Source organism: Danio rerio, chromosome 4 (genome assembly GCF_049306965.1).
Source record: "Danio rerio strain Tuebingen ecotype United States chromosome 4, GRCz12tu, whole genome shotgun sequence".
In the NCBI taxonomy this organism is placed as follows: domain Eukaryota; kingdom Metazoa; phylum Chordata; class Actinopteri; order Cypriniformes; family Danionidae; genus Danio; species Danio rerio.
The window spans coordinates 70216979-70225257 of NC_133179.1; positions in this window are offsets into that span (position 1 = coordinate 70216979).

The window sequence follows — 8279 nt, forward strand, 5'->3', positions numbered from 1 at the left end:
CTTTGCTGCATGTCTCGAACCATCACCTATTTCGTGGTTTACTCTGTGGACTTCCTTTGTTGTTGAGTCCATTGGTTGTTTTGACTCTTCAACTAATGAACCTCCTTTAGGATTTAACTCCTGTTGTCATGTCCTTTCCTACTTCAATTTCTGCTTTCAGTTTTCAAGAGTTTTCTGCAATCAGCCATGGACGTGAGGTTTGATGTCCTACTCCTTTATGTACATTAAGTCGTCAATCTCCCTTATTCCCATTGAGGACAACTTTTCAAATCCTCTTCTCAGTCCTCCTATCCAGATGGGGAAGGGTGCCTTTTAATATCTCCTCCATTAGTTTTCAACTAGACAGACAGCATGTGGAAGCACAGCAAGATCAACCTTTCTGTACACAGGCAATAGGTATTAGTCAGCAAGTCTGTCGGGACATACGCAAACATACCGAATCTCAAGGCATCTGCATACCAAGGTCCAATGCGGGCACTGATGAACTGACATTTCTCAGACACGAAACAAACCTATTCCTGTTTGACCAACATTAGAACAATCTTACCAAGCACATACCCAATGTACTTGAGATCAAGAACAACACTCTTGTCCTGTTTGTTTATCCTGCCTTTGTATGTCACAGTAGATGTTTCAATGCGTTGCCTTTAGTCAAGCCCCTGAACCATACATCTTCCAGTTTCTGCATCGTACATCAAATTCATTTGCCTGACCAGTTTCAAGAATGGGAGGAAACATGTTTCCACTATGAAGATAGGCCTGCAACAACTGGTGCCTATCGGCTAAAGTGATCCCAAGATTTTTGTAATTATTGAACTTTCAAACTTATTGCTTAAAATATGTTTACTCTCAAAGCATAATGTCTTGAGATGAATAAAAGGGCCACATTTTTGTTTAATGTCTTGGCACCTGTGTCTGGAAAAAGGGCTACTCTAGACTGGAGATATTTCCTGGTGAGAGTTTTGAGATTTGCTATCTGGCTGACAAATCTTAGGTGCATAAATCGGCTTTAGAATTTCTCTAATTTTAAGACACAACTGCCAGGCTTTATCTTCCAGAGGGCTTTTGATCTGATTACCAACAAGAATAGGAAGAAGCTGCAACAAGCACCAATTCTGGGCAGCGTTGCCTCCCAAGTGCTTTCCATCATTCTTGACTTTACATGGCTAGTTTTTAGCCTAATGACAGTGGAACTTCAGCCGAGTTAAGCTCCTATTTAACCAAACATATTAAAAGTTTTTTAACAGACTTTATGTTTTCATATACAAAGGAAGATCAGCTGACATTATCCCTTTAAATAGATTATGGCCCAGCCAAGGTGGAAGTCCTGGATGACAAACATGACAAGGTTTTAGTTGGTTGAAAATGAAGTCATACTTTACACATTCTATGATGACTTGATGGCTTTTGGACAACTGATTGAGTTTGCAAAGGTTTCCATTGACTTTAAAGGGCCATGGTTTGATAGTAGGAACAAAAGTGTCTGCTTTTGTTGAAGTTTGTGAACCCCCAAGAGAATGTGACCATAGGTTATCACCTACAATTGCTATCACACTCCCCTGCAGCATTTCAGGATGGTCCTACACTTTCCCAATCTCGCTCAAAATGGCCAAAATAGTTGAAATCCAAATCCCTGCAAAGCATTATCAGTGGTATGGGCTCTACATCTGTAATGTGGCAGTACTTCATCCTCTGTCATGTATACCTGGTCCTAGGAGATTTGCAACCTCAATGGCATCCTGATGAAGGATTATTGACACAGAGGATAGTGCATGGGCGAGGTAGTGGCGCAGTAGGTAGTGCTGTCGCCTCACAGCAAGAACCTCAACTCAGTTGGCGTTTCTGTGTGGAGTTTGCATGTTCTCCCTGCCTTTGCGTGGGTTTCCTCCGGAGTGCTCAGGCGTCCCCACAGTCCAAAGACATGCGGTACAGGTGAATTGGGTGGCTAAATTGTCTGTAGTGTATGAGTGTGTGTGTGTGTGTGTGTGTGTGTGTGTGTGTGAATGTGTGTGTGGATGTTTCCCAGAGATGGGTTGCAGCTGGAAGGGCATCCGCTGCGTAAAAACTTGCTAGATAAGTTGGCGGTTCATTCCGCAGATTAATAAAGGGACTAGGCCAACAAGAAAATGAATGAGGATAGTGCATCCTGCAAGATGGTGTTGTGCAAAAAAAAAAAAAAATAATCTTACCTTTCATTCTAAGACAAGAAGTTTAAAGGTGGTTCGGGTGAGTGTGGATCAGTCAACATACCAATTTCACAAGAAATGCTTCACAAAAGATTTAAACTTCAATAAGTTAATCACAACAGCAACAATACACTTGCAGGGCATGCAGGAGAGAGACCACACTCTGGAAGCAAGCTTGAATGTGGTTTGCAACCGGTCAGCGTTTAGGCTTGCATCAACTTCCCGTCTTCCACACCTGATTGAGATACTAAAAACAGTGTATTGAATACTCAAGTGAATGTATTTATTTCCAGTGGTGGACAGCAATCAGACACACTAACTAAATCATGAAGCTGGTAACAAGACATTAAAGCCATTCATTTCCTATGCCAGTATTTCGGACGTTGTCAAACATTAAAAAACATAACCTTTAAATGTGCTGTAATTATTATATGATTGCCTTACTGTAACTTTTTAATCTGATGATGAATTTAAGAATTAATCTAGCTGTATGTGTTAATTGTACAGACACAATGCCCGACACTTTTTTTTTTTTTTTACCATTTATTCAATATAGGTTTGCACTTGTTTTCTAAGGCTTTAGTCACACAGGTAAATGATGGCTGCCTCATAACATGCGCTAATCATTAATCACCAGGGCCGGCGCGTCCATAGAGGCGACCTAGGTGGCTGCCTAGGGTGGCGGAATAGAGAGGGTGGCGTCCCTGGCTGCGTTTGAAACCGCATACTTCCATACTATATAGTACGCCAAAATCAGTATGCGAGCCGAGTAGTATGTCCGAATTCATAGAATTCGAAAATCAGTATGCGAGAAGTACCCGGATGACTTACTACATCCGACGAGATTCCGGAGTGCGCTTCCCATGCACGCTGCGCTATCCCATGATGCCCCGCGAGCGAATTCATGAATGGAAGTAAAGTGACGCAACTGACGCTGGTAGGTCACGTGACCATGACAAAATGGCGGATATAGTACGTCCGAATTCCATTCATACTTTTCACATTCATACTGTATAGAACGCACTTTTCTAACGACCGAGTAGTACGTTTAAATTCAAATGCAGTACCTACTGAGTAGTAGGCGGTTTCAGACGCAGCCCCTGACACTACCCTCACCCTATATCCGCGTAGTGCGGCCGAATAGTGAAGGCGGCGTCTGCGACACTACCCTCACCACCCACGCCCTCAGTTATATCCGCGTCTAGTGAGGTATAATACCCCGTGCTTTCACTTTAGGGTTGAGGGCGGCGCGACCGTCCTTTGCCTAGTAATCACTTCTCAAAGTGCTCAGACAGCCATTACTGAACAATAAAGTCTTAATTTAAAGACCATGAAAAAAAACAAAAAAACATTGAGCAATCTAGATTTTTATAAATGAAATATAGAGTAGTCTCAGACAAACACCTTGTATTGCCAGCCTCATCTTCAACACCTCTTACATGTCCATAACATTCATCTCAATCTTTGTTTTTTTTTTTGTAATAGTAAAACCACAAAATAATTAATTGAATGAACACTGAATTTGCCAATCTTGCTGACATTGGAAATCTAGTTTAGAATCAGTGTCAATCCAGCTGCTGAAATCATGAAACTATTAATTGAAAAACTATTAAACAATTATTACCGGTGCTAAATTTGATATACATCAAGGGTCTCAAACTTCGCGGGATGATAGTTTGTGGTATGAAAGTTTAATGTTAGTCCGGCGCTTGTGTTTGATATGGCACTTTACAGTGTTGTGTGCAGAGCTGAACGAACCTACCATTCACGGTGTGTTATATGGCTCTCTGGGGCGGGACATTGGCTGGGCTTGGTGCAGGCAGAGAAACATTTCTCATCTCAATGAGTGAAAGTTACAGTAGCGTTGCCATGGAGTGTTTTCTCCCATGCCTGCTGGCTGCCTTGTGTCGATTGGGCACGCAAGGACATTTGTCCCAGTGCGCTTCATTCACAACACTTAAAATAAATTAATTAATTAAGGTGCTGCCCAGCGGGACATTACATGTAGATAAATGTATATAAATCAGTGCTTAATTTGAGGAGAATCTTGCCGGATCCTGTTTCGGGAAATGTCAGATATTTGTGTTTTGCTTTCCGGTATTAATTTGATTTGATTCGGCATTAACTTGTGGGCAGTGAAAACCTGCGTGTGAGTGTGTGTAAATGAGAGCAAGCTAAGATTGTGTGCGCGCACGCATGACAGTAGTCACAATGCGCAAGTTAAAGCAAAATTCAGGTTTAACTATTGGCTCGGAACACTAATTTCAACCAATCATCTTTCTTACGTTTACAATCACTCTCATTGGTTGGTGGTTAATGTTTTACGCGCAGTGAGCAGCCAAAATAAATAATGGTACACTGGCCTACCTAAATGATATCTGTATTTTCAAAATTGCAAAAAGGCAATTTTTTGAAAACTACAAGTAAATCTGATAATGAGGCTGATCAAACGAGATCTCGAAAAGCTTTAACTGCGTCCCTGGATCAGGATAGCGACAGACAGAAGCAAAGCGAGTCAAGTCAGCTACAGAACGTGATGGAGGAGCCAACTGTGGGCTCTTCTTGAAGATTAGACAGAGCGAGTTCTTTAATTACTATTTTTCACTTGGAAGAGAACTAAAATGGCACTTAGAGAGTTAATGTGAGGTCTTTCTCTAACAAAAGAAATTAAAGTGATGCGTACACGGTGGGATAAACGAAAAAAAAAAAAACCTAATGTAGCCTAATGTCATCTGCAGTCACACATATCGGCACCTGTCCATCGGCAACAAGAGCAGGGCTCGAAATTGCGACCATTTTGGTCGCATATGCGCCCGAAATTTTATCTATGCGACCTTAAAATATATTTGGGAGCATTTCTGCGAGTGCTTAAAATTGTTGTGTGCGACCAGTTTTTATTGCAAAATGTTCAGCACATGCGCGGATTCGGGAGACCTTTACTCAGAATGCATCTCTAAGCTCTTTGTCTGCACTTGAAACGTGAAACGCAGCGCTCGGGAATGGTTTAAAACAGTTGTCATGTCAACTTGCTGCAGTAAACAAATCCAAGTCCGTAATGCTTGCCCCGCCTTCGTGCTCTTCTTATTGGCCCACCACTGCTCTAGCACTGAACGCGAATGATTGGTTAATATCAGCTGTCAATCAGTCAGCGCCTTCTTGCTTCGGATGACAGAGAGCTACTACCGCGAAAAATTGTAAAGCGCTAAAGATGAGAATGAAGATCACATAACACAGACATATTTAGTTTTAGAAACCATCTAGTTGCAATTAATGACACATCTTATTAGTGACCATGTGCTGAATGTTAATTTCCAAGAGTACAAGACTTCCATTGGCTTCAAGTCCGTTATGAAAAGTCTGTGGGATGGAGATTTCAGGTAACTGTTTGCCACATCTAGCACGACAGCTTCTGTTTAATCCTCCATATAATCGCCAGATGCTGTCCACCGTGCAAGGGGCAGCTATATGACAAATTGAACACCACATAGGCTACACCATCGCAAACGGGCTTACACTGAGTAAATTAATATCACTACTTATAAAAAGACCGGTATTGCTATTGTAACATATTGTAACCTGCATTCTGGAGATAAACATTCCATTTAACATTCCAGAAAACAATCTGGGTGAATCGCCAGGACAATAAAATCACTTGGCGACGAAAAGTCTGGCTTAGTAATCCGTGGTGACATGTTAACAAGTCTGGGAGACTTCACAGAACCACTCTCTGCCTACTTCAAAAGAACATGACAGATAAGATAAGAAAGAAAATGAACTCATCAAATCCAGAACCAGCACAAAACCAATGTGTTATATTTTGTAAACTTTGTATCTCATTTCTGACTTTTCTTACCTGTGTAACAGCTCTTATAACCTGTATGCATGTTCCATTTAGGCCTTTGTAAAGCATAAATATTGTAAGGATATGAAAAATTATGTGGATGTACTTTCAACCCCCCCCATGTTTGGTACCGATGGGTTTCTGCTGACATTTTACAACACATGATGCATAGATCGAGACCATAACTCGCATTGCTTTATTCTTTAAAGCCCTGTATTAAATGCCTGTCCGTATGCTTTAGGCGGACGCTCAAATTTGCATACGAGCAGCCCAGAGACAAAGGAAGGTTCGCGCGCAAACTTTCCCCTGAAATCATTGGTCAGAATGCTGTACGGGTTGTCACGTGACCCGCAGGTATAAGCACACTTCCCCCCAAACATCTGGGCAGAAAGAGAACGTCCCAAAAAGGAACATCATTGACGGTGGTCCCTTCAAGGGCCACACGGCTCTTCACAGCCGCATGGACTTTCCCGCCACGTTTTCTTTATTTTCCGGCAAAGTAAATTCAGTTTAAAGTTTGCGATCGTGTTCGTCCGAACTGCATTACAAACTCCACGCATCAAAGGACATCAAGAGTAGTTTTCATCACGACGGAAGAGAGACGCATAAAAGAGACCTCTAGACATGAAAAACCAGGTGATTTTAGTTATGCGATTAAGCTGTGCCCCTTTTTCCAAAAAGGTGTTTTTTATAACCTTGGTGGTCCTTAATGGTGCGGGTGGAACTGAAAGTTTTGTCACTCTTTTATCTGAAATCTCTATCTCCTCGCTTTACTATTTCTCTTTGTTGTTACACGTTCTTTAGACCCGATATCTCCACGTGGTTTACCTTTGTTCTGTGTTAAATGTATGTTTGTGGGTTTGTTTGTTCGTTACGTCTGACTAGTCAATAAATTCCATTATAATCAAATGAATTGTATTGTTTGCCTCACGAGTAAATGTCACTGAAATACAGATTCCCCTGCCTTGCTATTATAAGTTGTTTAAAACTTTTGAATGATTAATCTACTTCACAAGAAGTAGCAATTAAATTCCCTTTTTCTAAATGAATAGATTACCGTGTCCGCTCGGAAGAGCGGCGGCTCTGCTTGTGTTCGTTTGGTCAAATTAACAATAAATTGATCCGGAATATTAATTATTAATAATAATTCGTTATTGTTGATCATTAATATTCATAATCTGGGAATCCGCTCGGTCGCGCGAGCATGATCATTTACAATTATATGTTTGTTTGACTAAACTGACTGAAGCTTAAGCCGGAATATTAATAATTAAGAATAAACCGTTATTGTTGATTATTAATATTCATAAAATGAGCTAATTTCATGCTACACTATTAACATGACGTATGCATATAATAAGGTACAGTATGTGTCAAAAGCATCAGTGCAATATCAGACAGTACACGTGAGAACAGCACAGTTATACCGTTAACAGATTCATTCAAGCAGTGCGTGGAGGACCGGTGAGCGCTCCGTGTATCTTTTGCTCACTCAGTTCTGTTATAAAAATCTATTTTCTTGTGATGACGGGATTTCGTTGAGACATTTTCCTCACGCTTGCATATGTATTTTTTTTTTTGCTTGTTAGTTTGATTAGTGTTGATTTCAAATACAATATATATATATGTTTGTATAAAACTTGTAGTTTCGGTGCTCATAATTGGTGGGTGCGACTACATTTTGGCTGATGCGCCTAAATTTTTAAAGTTAGGAGCACCGGTGCTACCAAGCAAAAAGGTTAATTTCGAGCCCTGAAGAGTCTCCGGTAACCCGGACCAATTACAGAGCTGCACTGTTATCTGTAGGTCATTTGCATCGCCTCACACAATAAACATTACATATATTTCCATATGATGTAAAGGTGGTCAAAACAAATGACAACAACACAGTGTTGCTTCCTTTTCCTGTAACAGCACAGCGGATAACAGTTAATCTAATTATTTTCATTATTTTTATTGTTATGATTTATTACTGTTGTAAAGACCTCAGTTTTTATGAAAGCAGATAAAAATAAATCTTCCTTCACTTGTTTTGTAATGAGTCTTAAAAAGAAAGGAAATAAAATATTTACACAAAGAGAATCAATCCCTTAACAAATGACATTTTTCTCCTAGCAAAACAAATCCCTTTATTTGTGTACCTTGCACTGACCATACGTTACCATTATTTTTCAAGAATGTAATTACTAACATGGACTAAGAATGAGCAAATCTTGTACATTGTTATATAATCATACTTCAATATTTACTAA